The following is a 15,324-nucleotide window of genomic DNA, read 5'->3' as shown; positions in this document are numbered from 1 at the left end:
TTCAGAACTGCACACTCGTTTATGAAATGACCTGGCTGTTTACAATAATTGCATGTCCCTTTAACGGGAGCTGCAGGATGACTGGCTTGATTCGGACCCCTCTTCTGACTGTCTTGTGGAACAGATTGTGCAACTAGTACTTTCATTTTCGTGTCTTTCATACGTTTTCTCTCATGATCTTGCTCTTCTCTGATTCTATTCTGGTGGTACTGGAGCATCTGCAACATCTGGGACGGAGTACTTGCTTGCCATGTGCTTTCGACTTTCAAAACTCGATTCTTAACTTGTGGACTTGAATTCTCGACTAACTTAGTAACAAAAAGATGAGGGTATGACTCACTACTTGTCTTGAGGCCACTGTTTATAATAAAACATTTTTCAAATCTAGAATAAAAATCACTAGTGTCTTCATCTTGTTTCTGTTTACAGGCTGAGATTGCATCCCAGTCTTCCTTTTTAGTTGCTAATAATCTGGGCAAAACTTGTATTAACAGTTCTGGTAATTCTTTACATTCTCTCCAAGACCGGTACCTGGTACTCGTATCTTATCTTCAGCTTCTAGAACTGCCCAATCGATCTTTTTCTCTCCCACCTCCCAATCTTTTTCCTTGAGTTTTTCATATACCCCTGCGGGCAACAGGACCTTTAACATTTTAATAATATCTGGATAAGTGTATTCTCCCATACGGAGCATGTCTTTTAATTCTCGGTGGAACCCTGCTGGATCTTTGTCATGACAAGGAATTAATTTCTTCATTTCTAAGAGTTCCATCTTTGTAATCGGGGTGTAAACAAATACTCGTTGCATTTCACCATCTGTTGTCCTGACTGGGTGTACTTCTCGTAACGGGTTTTGTCTGTCTATGTAAAACGGTTTACTTTCTGGAGGTGAAACATGAACAAAATGCGGGTTCAAAAACATACTATATTTGTGGCGCTGTTCTACAATGACACTAATTAAATCGGTACCTAAACCTTTCCATCTATACTGGAGTAACTCGTTCAGGACATCATGTAACGGACCTGGATCAGAATGTTGACCCTCATACAATGTGATGAGGTGTTGGATCATATACATACCCACCAGTCGCTGCTCGGCTGGGGGCAATTTCAGAAACATTTGTGCCACTATTTCGTCTGGAAAAGTGGTAGAATCAGTAATCCATCGGACTGCTGATCGGACTAGTTCTTGTTCATGCATAGTACTTAACTCACTATAACCGATTCGTGATTTCAGAATGTGATCGGTAGCTTGAAATACTTGTTCTAGAGAACCTTGTTCTGGTGCTGGATGATGAAAAACTGACTTGTGTTCTAGACGTAAATGGCGGTCTGGAAATCTAGATTTTCCTACATACGCTATTCTGGCGGGATTCTCGTCCTCTACCTCTTCAGTAGAAGAGTCATTCTCTTTCTCGCTTACTTGTGCTGCTTTACGTTGTTCGTGTAACTTTATTATTTCCTTACGAATTCTCTTGTACATACTCTCTATACTACTGATAGTTCTGTGTTTACCCTCGGCTATATTATCACTCCACCTTGTCAGGATTCTCATTTCGGCCGGATCTTTGGTCGGATAATCTTGTTCTCTTATTAAACAATTAATCAGAAACTTTAATAGCATGAGCTGGATCTCAGCTTTCCTTTGAGACATGGCTTCGCCAATACTTTCTGGATCATTCCCTGTACGGATAAAACGATATATTCTGTCTAGATCTTCTTTCATATCTGGTAGGGTGTCCAAATACCCGGTCACCCGTCTTACACGGATGGAATATATGACTGTACTATCATCACCTGCGACTGGATCATAGCGGCATTCAGTAAGAGCTCGTCGGATATCTGCAACGGACTTATATTTGGGCGTACGCTGTAACGCACATTCATGTAACTCGACTAACGTTAAACGTTGGTGTGGTGGCGGGGTACCAAGAGGACCTCCTCCTGCGGCCCCTAAACTGGAATCGTCGACTGATACTCTTCGTGCTGGCAGAGTGGCGGGAAATTGTAATGTAGGCTGGACCGGGGGTACCGTAGCAGGTACTCCGGTGTCTGGAGGAGCAGGAATTGCTTGATTTACAGGGACTGGCGGAACAGGATTTGCATATTCTGGGACTGTGTCGTCCAGATAGGACGAGATGAAAATATCAGCTGCGGTCGGTTTGTGACGTAGCTTGGTCGGAACTAATGGTGGCGGAAAGTTACTAGATGCCTCCGGGGTCGCTTTTGGCAAGCCCTCGGCAAGAAGAGGATACATACCCTTAATGAGGGCATGCCTCTGTCTGTCTGACTGTTCGGTTTTAACTCGTTCACCTATCTCGATTAATTCCCTTTCTTGGGCTCGTTCTAAGGATTCTCTACTTAATTCTGACTTTCTGATTTCTTTTTCGGTTCTTTTATGAGATTCTTTGCGCCATAACTCGATGGCATCTTTCTGTGACTGTCTGGCTTTCTTTTTCCATAATGCTTCTTCTACTCGCATGATGCACTCGGCATCCCATGTACCTGATACGGGCCATCTATACTTTTCTTCTAACTGTTTGGTATACTCTACCCATAAATCTAGATATAATATGGCACTTATGCCATGCTTCTGATACATAAAATGACCTGGACTGTCCCTAGGCGGGACAGGAACTGCTGCTTCTAGCAGACCTTTTCTGGTTTTTAACTGACGTAGTTTAGAAAATAAGGGCATGACTGAACTGTAACTTAGACACAATACGTAATTACAATACACAATGAACACGATAATTACTCCACATTCATACCACGACATTAAAATACATGAAGAACATTTAAAATAACAGTTCGAACAGAATACTACCTGGAATACGGAAAACAGAATACATGAATTTTCTCGAGAACCGAACTGACTAGAACAGAAACTAGATGCACTGCTAAAACAGTACGAAACTCACCGGTCTCATAAAGAGACACGTCAGGACCCGCATCCACCGAAGTGGACACTTCGTTTTGGGATCTGGGTACCACCAAACCCCACGGACCAGAGACAATTAGATTGACCCTGTCTAGATACTACCCCAGCAACGGTACTCACCGGGCAGCAAGAACGGAAGGCCTCGGACTGGACTGGACTGCTTCGACGCCGGACGGACGAACTTCGGACTTCTGTTACGGGTGGGCCTCCGGATACCTCGGACCTTGGACTCTCGGCTTGGGCTCTGGTCGGGACTCGCCGCGTTCCTCCACCGCCTCGTCTGGATGCTGGACCGCAACCTCCGTCTCCTCCGTGGGCCTGAGGGATACTTGAAGCAGAAATATCTGCACGTGCACGGTATGGTTCCGTCACGGCTGCAGAGGATCAGGGGGCACACGTGGCTTCACCGGCGCGTGGGGAAAGGGCAAGTCCCTGTTCGGGCGCCATTATGTGGTATATAAATAAATAATACCGGATCTAGGTTTGACTGGACATAGCAATAACAGATAGCTCAATAAATAAGAGTCAAGATTCGAGGTAGTAGGAGTTTGCAGGTTTAATACAGCATAAAGGACAGGAACAGGACAACCTGCACAGGAATAGGATGACAGGGCCTGACAGGGGGGCCCCGACAGCTGTCGGGCAGGATCTGGGATGAGCGCGCTAACATTTAATAACAATACACAAGCATATATACTAAAACAGTTGCATTACAATGAATACAGTAGGCGGAGCAGTGGGTGTGGTCAAATAGCAGTCGCGAAAGATAAGGGTGAAAGTGGGTGTAACAAGAGGCGTGTACATAGACATGTGATGTAAACGTAACAGAATATGTCATAAATGGGGCGGAAACATGGAGGGGGCTACCTAAGGAGCCGGAACCTCTAACCTAATGGTGCGCGCAAACTGACTATGACGTGTTACTAGGAGAAGCTGGGGGCTATGAACTCTGTGCTAGGAGCAGAGACTGAAGTCTAGAGAGTCAGGGCGACATGTGCCTAAACATTATCTAGTATCTGATGTTTAGAGAACATGTTGATAGAATCCAAAAGTTATCGGGGTAAAGGCTAACAGACTCTAAGACTGGTGCATGCATTATTCTACATGTAGTGCGTGATGTGGAATATTAAATGACCATTAATACAGTATTTCTCTTACATGGAGACGTAAAGGCTAGACTGTGACGGAAACTATTGATGCGATTCAGTAGCTTAGGAATGCAGAGAAGGAGGGCTGGACTGATAACTAGAATCATAACGTACTCTTGGCAGACTCAGAGGCAGAGCCAGGCCGAGCCGGGCACTGTGAGGCAGGAAGTAAGTGAAGGGTCAGGAACACAGGTGGGGGCTGTATCGCTCCTCAGCGAGGGCTCAGGAGGCAGGAGCTGAATCTGGTGTCCAGGCCCTTTTGAGGCCTAGAAACGGGGACTTTACAATGAAATAACGTGCACACTGGGAAACGTGGCAACGTAGCTTTACATAAGCCTAATACTCGTAGCTTTCACGAGAACTGGAAACTGGCATACTAGAGATGGACACAACTGTAATTGCGTCTTTAATCGATCATGGGGAATACATATGCATATTAATCATGCACACATAACATAAGATGAGGGACACGTAGGGACACAGAACATGGCAAAATTTACTTTTCCACATTCTAGAGGTGGTTATTCAGCACCATGATTTAGGGATAATTCGTCAAGATGACCACTCTGCAACTTCTTTTCTTTTGCTCATGTCCAGCTCAACAACTGGTAATATTTACATTTTGAGACTTGATTTCCGGTGATTTCAGTTAAATGTGGCCATGAGATAAGTTCAGTGTCAATTATGAGTTGTCCCCAGGTATTAATCCCTCATCTTCTCAAGGGGGTCGCCAAGGCGTCTGTCATACATAATGGCAACCCGGGGCAGTCCCAAATTGGACTGATATCATTATAATATGGGATCTTTAAAATTCGACTTATTTGGAACCAGAGCTTAGCCGCTGTTATCATGATCTTTAACTTTATCTTTTTAAAGAATTTGGGGTGCCCAAATTTTAGAAGATAACACCCGGCTTGTTGAGTGCTGTCTCTAGAGAGGGCTTTAAATGGGGGAGAAAATTTAGAATACTCCAACATCAATTGATGAAAATTCTTTAGTTGGAATGAGCACATATACAGATATAAATCTGGGCTTGCAATCCCTCCGTATTCTTTTTTCTTTCTAAATTTCTTGTGTGCAATCCGCGGTCGTTTGTGCCCCCATATGAAACTTGAGAAAAGCCCCTGGACTTTCCTGAACCATATTTTTGGAAACTCCAGTGGAATGTTATTGAACAAGAATGTGTATTTTGGTGGAAGTGACCTTTTTATTAAATTAGATTTGCCAAGAAAGAAAAGACCCAGAGCCCCCCAGGAGTGTAATTGGGAACTTACTTCCTTTGTTACTCTATCAAAATTAACTTGCGCAATTTTTTCTATGTTTTGGACTATCTGAATTCCCAAATATCTGATCTCTTTTTTTTCATAGGCACTATAAAAACTTGTATTCCATTTTAATAGCTCTGTTTTTTGGTGATTGAGGAGATATCCCGAAACCTTTCCGAAGCTTTCTAATTGTAACCATATTTCAGGATAAGACTTTTCCAGATCTCCTGTAAAAACAATTAGGTCATCTGCATATAACCCGATTTTTTTTCTCCCATCCATTACAAGTAAAGGGTATGATTTTCTGAGAGGTTCTTAGTTTACAGGCCAAGGGTTCGATGTACATATTAAAAAGTCATGGGGAGAGCGGGCAGCCCTCTCTGGTCCCTCAACCAATCTGTATTGCTCTGGTTAGCTTCCCATTAACCAGGATTTTAGCTGAGGGGTTCTTATTTATGGCCTTGATTGCTGCCAAGCATTTTTCACTGAGATCGAAAGATTGTATTACTTTAAATAGGAAAGTCCAGTTAACTCTGTCAAATGCCTTGGCGGCGTCGAATGTCATTACAGCCAAGGGAGACTTGTATCTTTGTGCCATATCTATGGTGCCAATCAGGTCGTAGGTTAACACACTAAGCTGTCCCCCCTTCATAAAACCCTTTTGGTCAGGATGGATAAGAGGTCCTATTACTTTATCTAGTCATTTAGTAATAATCTGTGTATAGATTTTATGATCACAGTTCAGGAGTAAAATTGGTCGATAGGATTCGCATATACATGGGTTTTTATTTGGTTTTAAAAGAATTGTTATTGTTGCTTCTTCCCAGGATATGGGAGGGTTTTCACCATCTGTGTAGGAGGAGTTAAATAGTTGGAGAAGAATAGGTGTTAATTCTTCCTTTAGTACATCATAAATTTCATTTGGAGTGGAGTCTGGTCCTGCTGCTTTCCCTTTTTTTAGGGATTTAATTGCTTGGGTTACTTCCTCGAACCGTATAGGGCGATTTAATAACTCTTTATTTTCCTGTTGAAAGGTAGGGAGGGACACTTCTGCTGAGAATTTTTCCGCAATGGTATCTTCTATAATCATATCCTCCATATATAATTTTTTTTAAAGCTGGTCAAACGCCTCCTCTATTTCAGCGTCTACTGAGACTATGTTGTTAGTGTTTGGGCATTGTATATCTTTTATCCAGTTCCTTGTCTGGTCAGTTTTTATTTTCCAGGAAAGGAGTTTACTACAACCCTCCCCATATTCGAGATTTGCCAGTTTACTAGCGTCCCACTTCTTCTTTATGATAGTTTCCAAGAAATCGGCTAATTCATGTTTAGCAGCGGTTAGATTAAATAGGAGTGTAGTGTTCTCCTGATCTCCCTCGAGACACTTATGTATTCTATGTATTTCATCTTCAAGTTTTTTTTGTTTCCTCTTTTATTTTCTTTGTTTGCATGTAAGAAAAAGCTAGCATCACCCCCCTTAAGAAAGCTTTATATGTGTCCCAAACTTTTTGGATTGGGGCAGAGTTTAGGTTGATGTTAAAAAACTCCTTAGTTTCCAACTTTAACTTTTCAATTATATTGTCATCCAATAATAGCGCACGATTAATAGTGCATCTTCTTAGTTCTTGTGTATTACTAATCGTTATTTTTAGAATACCTGCCGAGTGCTCTGCCAGATGTTCAGGGTCATGACTGACTTGTCTTGTGTTTCTACTTACTATAGCGCTGACTAGAAAGAAGTCAATCCTTGACTTATGTCCCCATTTTTTGTTATGAAAAGTAAACGTCCCACCTTTAGTTTTAGACTTGATGGTCATATCCTTCCAAATATCTATTAGGCCTATATCAGTCATTATTTGTCTTAGTGCTCTTCTCATTTTTTTGTGTAGTTAATGTGGCTATGTGTGATGTGGAGTCACTGTTTGGGTTTAAAACCATGTTGAAATCACCTCCAAAAATGGTATAGTCACTGGTGTCTGGCAAGTGAGATAGCAAAGTATATAGCAGTCCAGGATTGTCCAAATTAGGGCCGTAATAACTTGCTAAGGTAATCCCAGTCCCATTGATTTTAAATTTGGCGATAGCCCATCTCCCTGCTGTGTCGACTATACTTTCACTCAATACAGCTGATGCCGTTTTTTTTACAAGTATAGCGACTACCTTTGTTGTACAAGATTGATTGGTGTAAATACAGTATTCAATCCATTTCTGTTTTTTTTAAATCAAAGACCATGCCTCTCTAAGTAGGTGAGATTCTTGTAACAGAAAGACCTTACATTCTGATAGCCTCAGATATTCCAGGATCTTTTCTTTTCTCCGGGGAACCCTCATGCCGTTCACGTTCCATGTCATGATTTCCAAGTCATTTATTCTAATATTTTTAGATATAGAAGATCAAATAATCTTCATGTAAAAAAAGTAAAAAGGGCCAGAGATTTTATATTCGGCAAATTTAAATGAAGATAAATGTTTTAAATATTTTCTCCCACATGCTCCCCCACCCTGTGCACATATACAAACATTTTTTTTACTTTTATTTTTAACAGGTGGGGCCACCCCCCACCCCTTGGGGAAACGTCCCTTGTTCCTATTTAGAGGGGCTCCTCTAATTTTTTTTTTAGGCTCTGTCTCTGGCATGATTTCCATAGCCCTTATCTAGAAGTGGAACCCTTTATCTGGTTTATCAAAGTGTTTGCTTCGGCTGGATCTTTAAAAATAAACATTTTATTGTTTCACATGACTTTAAGCGAGGCGGGGAAGCGGAGGTTTACCGTTCCACCTAGACTCTTTAGTTCCTGCATTGATTTTCCTAACTCCCATTGTCTTCCTTGGGTGATATTTTTTATCGATTTTTTTTGTCAATATTTTTGTACTTACCTGTTTATGTAGGGGAGTTGATATTTTTGTGTCTCTATTTTTTAATAGATATTTTTACATCAACATTTTTTACAACGATGTTGTGTCAGTGAACCCTCCAAAACCTATACTACCTTCCAAGCATTGAGTTCTATAATTTTCATAAACATTAAGCCAATATTTTCAAACTCAGCCAGCTGAACAAACAGGATAATCTCTCCCTTAACAGGAGGCTGAATTATTTAGGTCATGCTTTCTCCAGAACCTATAAAATCATAAACACATGGGTATTAACATCACGATCCACGCTAGTGAAGACATAGAAGGTGGAGTTTGTCGCTGCGGGCAGCTCCCTCCCTCAGACAATATCTGCACCAGAATTTGTGAATGAAGCCATCAATCACAAACTCATCCCTTCAGTTACACAGGGTATGTTTTTCTCATTACACAAATTATTCTACACTCCTTTTAGATTAGCGAAGCTTAAATTAAATAACACAAAAAAAATGTTTAAATCTCTATTGGAGTTTACAGTAATGAAACACAGTAAAACAACTCTGGGGGAGCGCAAACAGCCCACAATTCACAATGCAGGAATTTTCCCAGTCCATGCATGTATTGGCATCAGATGATCACACTCCATCCCAGCCTAGTGCCCGTCCTTCCTCTCAGGCACTCCAGCAGCATCAGGGCACATATTCAAAAGAAACTAGCAGATCTCCAGGTCACAAGAGGGTGTCCTATACCATCCCAATATAAGAAAAAGAGCTTAATGCAAGAAATAACAGATCACAAGCAACATCATAAATCAATAGGCTTTGTCACTAATTTCAGGATATACATGTCCCACTTTGTGCAACCTGTACCCCATCAACCCAATGGTGGAGTCCACACGGTCAACCACGGTATACTTCTCTCGAGGCTGGAAAACCTAGGGGTGACAGGGGGGGTATTGAAGTGGATGAGCTCTTACCTTTCCGATAGATGACAAGCTGTAGCACTCCCTCCGTATCAATTGGAGTTTGTAAAAAATGAACATGGGGAACCCCAGGGGTCATCAATAGCCCTATCTTGTTTAACGCATATATGCGACCACTGCTGGAGATTATAAAAACACATAACATCAGTGTGGTTAACTACGCTGATGACACTCAGCTCATGGTGTCTTTGGACGGCGATCAGGCTGATCCCCTGGAAAGGTTTCACACCTGTATGCTTGAAATGGTGATATGGCTGAAGAACAACTCGCTTCAATTTAATAGCGAAAAAACTGAAATTCTACACTGTAAGGTGGAAAGGATCCCACGAGGACTGCCAACTCATTTTTGGCCAATAACCATCGATGGCCATCTGACACGGGTGAGTACAGTACGTAATCTGGGGGTCAGTTTCAATGAGAAGTTGAATCTGGAGTCCCATGTTAACAAGCTGGTGGGAGGCTGCTATACTCTCATCCGAGGACTCCGGAAAGTGCTACCATTGCTACCAGTCCAGGTTAGAACCATAGTAGTCAGGAGTATTATATTAAGCCACCTGGATTATTGTAATGCTTTGCTCATAGAGTCTCCAGGATATCTGATTGCTAGACTCCAGAGTATCCAGGCGGCAGCAGCAAAGCTGGCTCTGTCTCAAGCACGCCGCTCCTCGACAACACAAGCATTGGCGGAACTGCACTGGCTCCCAGTTACTGAAAGGATTTTGTTTAAATCTTAATGCATAGTGTTCAAAGCACTTCATGGACAGGGACCGAAACTGCTTCCAGATAGGTTCAAATGGCATGAACCTATACGTAATCTTCGTTCATCCACTGCCAGCCTGGCCAGGATTCCCAGGATAAAAAGAGTAACCCTGGGGGGAAGAGCCTTTGGCATGGCGGCTGCACGCCTATGGAACTGCCTTCCTCTGGAAATCAGGGGCACACAGGACTTATTGCTTTTCCGTAAGAGAATTAAGACATGGCTCTTTCCCAAAGCCTGATCCCTGTTTCAGTTACATGAGTCTCGCATTAGCTTCTTTTTCTTTCTTGTGTCCAGCCTCTGCCTTTTTGTCTCGGCGCCAGGATGCCCGTGGGGTTGCAGTACGCTATACAAATGTCAAAAATAAATAAAATAAAAATTCAGTATATCCGCTTCTGCCTTTTCACCAGATCTTACAGCCAATGCTCCACCTCTGGTGCAGAGCTGACCTTTCAAGACATTGCTCTCTGCCTCATAAAGAGTATCAAGGCCAGTGCAACAAACCTGCTGGTGTGCTTATATGCCTTGGGATTGGGCCGTAAACCCAATAGACAGTATTCTGGGGTGAGGGGCACCAAATATTCCACCACTTCTGATAGTATCTCAGTCATCATCCTCCATGTCTCCCGGAGGATAGGGCGAGCTCACACCATATTGTGAAAGTCAGCGAGTTACGTGTGGCAGTGCGAGCACTCAGAAGGAACCCCTGGAAATATCTGATGTATTCTTTGCGGCGTCAGGTAGGTCTGGTGCAAGTAGTTAAATTGTGTTTATCGGAAACACGGGTTCCTGGAAACCCCTTTCATGTGAGCCATAGCCCTCACCCATTGCTTGTCAGAGAGATTGGTGTAACTGCACTGTGAGCATCCCCATGTGTACTCAGGACTTGTATCCAGAGTGATGTCTTGGGTTCCTCAACACCCGCCCCCCACAGAACAGCCATCAGCTGTCAGATGGTGTTGTAGTCCAGGTAGCGCCCCACTGGTATTCCATACTCATCACACGTAACCTGAAACATTCACACTAGCCCCTCCTGATAGAAATCTTCAACTAGTAACACCTCACCCTCCTTCCAGATGCGCACAGCATTCTGGTTAAATACATCTGCTACAAGCAGCAGTTGTCAAAATCGATAGTTGGGGTGCATACAGTATGCAATTCCCCTTGCACGGACATATTCATGCCAACGCTTGCCAGGCACCTCTATCAGCCTGCTTTCTGTGTGATCCAGGTGGGGAATACGCCACAGCCACATCAGACACAATGCAGGCCGACCGACACGTCCCCGCAGGGGACACATGTAAGAGGGCGGCCACCGTAGTGCCACAAGATGGCACACGGGGCAGCCCAGCTCTTTGTGACCCTGGTGGGTCCCGCGCGTCACTTCCTTCCTGGGGTGGGCGGGGGAGAGTATATATTCCTCCCCCGCCCACCGAGCGGCCTCTTGTCCGCTGTCCCCTCACCCTGACGCCGTTTGTGCGCTCTCTGGTCTCTCTGCCCAGAGGCCTGGTCTGGCGTCCGTGAGCTGTTATTTTTCCGGTCGCCGGGTGGTGTCTTCGGCGGTGAGTCTTCCCTGCTCGGGGACTGGTTCTGAACTTATCGCCGTTTTTGGGTGAGGGGACGGTGAGGATGCAGAGGCCATTGCGCGGGTCTGCCTTGCACCCCGGGAGTTTCTCCGGTGCGCGGCCTGTGTTAAAGGTCGGGGGCAAGTCTGGTCGCCCGTGTTGATCCGCTTTGGTGTTGTTTTGTTTGAGGGCACTTGTTCTCGGCGCCGCGGCTGGTGTCTAATGCATCTGGTGAACGGCGCTATACAGGGCATGTCTGGAGTGCTATCAAGGAAGCTCATCCCTTTCTCATCCCTTTGGGGCATCTAGTATGGGTGACTGTTATCCTTTCAGCGCTGCCTGTTTAGCCATTCATTACAGCTGCCACTAGATGGCAGTAGGCACGCACTTTTGCGTAGCTTCTCGGCTGCCCATCAGTGTTGTTATTGTCCGAAACATCGACGCTACTCTCGAGCAGTTTGAGGCTCGTTTTGGTTCGTTGGGATTTTTAGGTGAGTCGGGGCGGGTCTTCCCGGCTTTTGGCTCGAGGTATCCTCAGCGTTGGAGGCTTCAGGGCAGGCCTTGTGCGGATGAAGTGTGGTGGTGGGGCTCGAGAGTCCATGGGGGTGATCCGATTGTTAGGATGGTTTGGTGACCATTTGGCACTGCTGCGTCTCCCATGGCCAGCGCCGGGCTACCAGTTGCGCCCGTCATTCCGGGCTGTGTTTATCCGTGCCTACTGGCACGCTAACTCCTGTAGTTTTGCCCCCCGCCAGGGTTCCTTGTCAGGAGCCAGATGGGCATGCTTCGGTCTTGCATCCTGGTCGTGCCGCGACTCTTCCCGGTGGGGTTTAGCAGGATCAGGGGGGTGACCACCTTGCTCCCGCACTTCCGCCGCATCCGATTTACGGCCTGCTTCCAGTTGGCAAGCACCCATCGGGCCATAGAGGCCATCCGGCCATTGCAGCGGTATCGTGCCTGGGGGGATGAGGCCTCCCTCTACTTCCTCTCTGAGCCTCTATATGCTTTCTGGGTCTCTGAGCCTCTGTGTGCGTTCTGGGGCTTGCCGCGGTGGGCTCGTACAAGGTGCGCGCTGGGCGTTGAAGGGAGCTCTCTCTTCACCTTCCTCCCCCCCCTTCTGTCGGCTTGGTAGACATGGCATGCGGACTTGGTCACGTTCGGACACGGGCCTGCACACTGGTGTTGCGTGCGTCTCACAGCTGGGTGTCGCCCGGGGGTGATGTCGTTTTGTGGCCTCGGGGGGAGGGTCTCTTGCCTGACTCGGGATGCAGTGTGTGCGAGTGTCCTGGCTTTTCCTTGGTTCTTTCTGCCGGGGCTTGCTAGCTTCCCTCACGAGCGAGAGGCGTTTCTGCAAATCTGGATTAGTATCGAGCTGGGCCGGTCTATGTGGTGTGCTATGTCTTGGTGCTTCTTGATCAACTGGGAGAGCTTTAGTCCGCAGAGCTATCTCCCTGGTTCTAGGACGGGTATCGGCAGATGCCTTTCGTTTCACGACATGGCTCCCACATGCCCGGGCCCCCAACCCTGGGGACCATGAGCAAAGTTAAAAATGGCACCACAGGAACCGGGTCCCCGCACTCTGCTAAGGGGCCACCTGAATTTTAAAATGGCGCCCACATGTATGAGGCCCCCGCCTCATCTACGGGGCTCGATCATTTTAAAATGGCGCCCTAAGTTTTGAATGGTCACCTAGTACCCAGGCTTGTTCTACTCTTTGTGCTTGTTTTGCAACTTCCTCTGTGCATCCTAATTGCATTAGATCGCCTTGGGTCTCGAGGGGCGCTGTTATCATTTATTACGCTCTTTGTGTAACCTTACATGATTTTCCCGCTGTTGCACTGCCCGCAGCGCGCTATACGACGTGCTCAGTATAACTAGGCACCCAGGTTTGCGGCTGCGGGCCTCCGCTTTCGTTTTCTTCTGGTATCCCCATTTTCTCTAGCATGCCCCCCCCTTGTTGCACTGGCGCGTCCTAGAGTCTCACTAGTGGGGAAGTACCGGTACCCTATGTCGAGTTGCCACCCCGTCCCCAGTTGGAGGGCGGCGGACACGTGTGCGCCCCCGTTTGTCAGCGGTGACCAGGCCAGGCTCAGTTGGTTTCTCAGTCGAGCGGATTTTTTGCATTCGTACTGCATCGGTTTTCACAAGCTCCAGTGGCGCATTTGGTTAGCGCGCGGTACTTATATAGCAGTACTTGGAATGAGCAATGCCGAGGTTGTGAGTTCGTGCCTCACCTGGAGCACCCTGCTTTTAGTAGGCCATGTGTACCCTCGGATGCAGTTAGGTACAGAATTTATTATACTATAAGTCGGGGAGAGGAACTGGCCCGGTGGCTAAGACGAGCATTGTTGGCTCACGTGTCCAAGGTTCGAGCTCGGCTGGTTTCTCAATTTCGACTTTCTCGCGGTTGTTGCTTGTGCAGGCATGCATGGATGGGCTGTAACTATTTTAAATTTTCTCATGGAAGGGTTTGTGACGCTACCTTGTCGATGTCTATGTACCAGATGCCGACTATGCTGCTCTCCACTTTGGGGCCAGCTGGGTTATTTAGCGAGCACGGCAGAACTTCTTCGAGTATAAATCGTGAAGGTTACATCCGAAGAGCAAACTCAAGGGATATGCTGAGATCTCTGAGCGGAGTGTAGCAGCAACATGTATTATTTATTTTATTTATTTAAGCATATAACGGGCAACAGCTACCCGCGATCGCCCCCGCCCCTTTGAACTGGTGTGACGACGTTAGAAATATCACATTGTTTGCCGCATTCTTTGACTTGCAGTCTATATTTCACAAGGATGGCTATGGTGGCTCTTGTCCAAGTACCGGAAGCAAAATCTATGTTAAGAGGGAGCACACAGTGTGTTACAAGAGAATATGTGTCAGGTGCATGTTACTTAGAGTACCAAACACAGGTGGAAGGTACTACTGCACTTTTAGCAGACTCTTAACCACAAGAACACACTGGTTAGACACTTCCACAGTCAAGGAGTAATTTTCTTTTATAATGAAAGGTCTTCCTTCAATTGATAGAGGGCGCTATTGATTTGGTTGAGGTCAGGTTGAAGGCCTGGGATGTAGTGTTATGGGTAGCATGATAAGGGGACGAGTTATGATGTGTTTTAACCACACCCACCTATGGGCAATGGTCAGTTCTGACTTTGCATTTGTTTATTTTTTTAGTGGCATGACTCAACACTACACCACTGCCTCCGGCGCTGGAGGTGCGCAATTGTTTGCCCCACCCAACTCCTTATGGAGAAGGTTATATTGTAAAATTAGTTCTCGTATCTGACGATCAGGCATGCCTCGGGTAACGTGGGGGGGCATGGATAGCCCCTGTCTCAGGTTAAGAATTTTCTTTTTGGGGTTTATGGGGGGGCAGGGCTTCCAATATTGTTCGTTGCCCATAGGCGGGCACCACGCTAGAGATCCGCCCTACTCACTTCGGGGGCTGCCGGAACTATCATCAGATAGAGGGGTCTTTGGTAGTCAGCTGGTGGGTCTGACCAGAGCAGGTAGCTCCTGTGGAATATTAGATTTTCTCTGTTTTAACATCTGAGTCTGGGCAATTTATTTACTGGACAATGATTGGTGGGGTTTCTCGGTAAGCAGTGGCAGAATGTGGAAGCCGAAGTGAGCTGCTGGCGCAGGGCCAGACTCATTAGGTGACTGCAGCGCGACAAGATCTTCTAAGGGCACAGCTACAATATGGTGCAAGAGAAGGAGTCCATGAGGACCACCCCTCGCAAGGAGGGCTAGCAGGGGTCACTCAGGGTACCAAGCTATTAGCTTCCAGTGTTTTGAGCATTTAA

The 15,324-nt window shown here is 45.7% G+C and overlaps 1 non-coding gene across 1 annotated transcript; it reads left to right on the top strand.

The window, feature by feature from the left end:
* Nucleotides 1–13,658: 13,658 nt before the first annotated feature.
* On the top strand, nt 13,659–13,753 carry TRNAI-UAU (transfer RNA isoleucine (anticodon UAU)). Its single transcript has 2 exons — nt 13,659–13,696; nt 13,718–13,753. It is a non-coding gene; the product is annotated as a tRNA-Ile (tRNA).
* The last annotated feature ends 1,571 nt before the right edge of the window (nt 13,754–15,324 follow it).

The sequence above is a fragment of the Lissotriton helveticus genome, chromosome 1_1 (assembly GCF_964261635.1).
Source record: "Lissotriton helveticus chromosome 1_1, aLisHel1.1, whole genome shotgun sequence".
In the NCBI taxonomy this organism is placed as follows: domain Eukaryota; kingdom Metazoa; phylum Chordata; class Amphibia; order Caudata; family Salamandridae; genus Lissotriton; species Lissotriton helveticus.
This window is presented reverse-complemented; position numbering and strand designations above follow the sequence as displayed.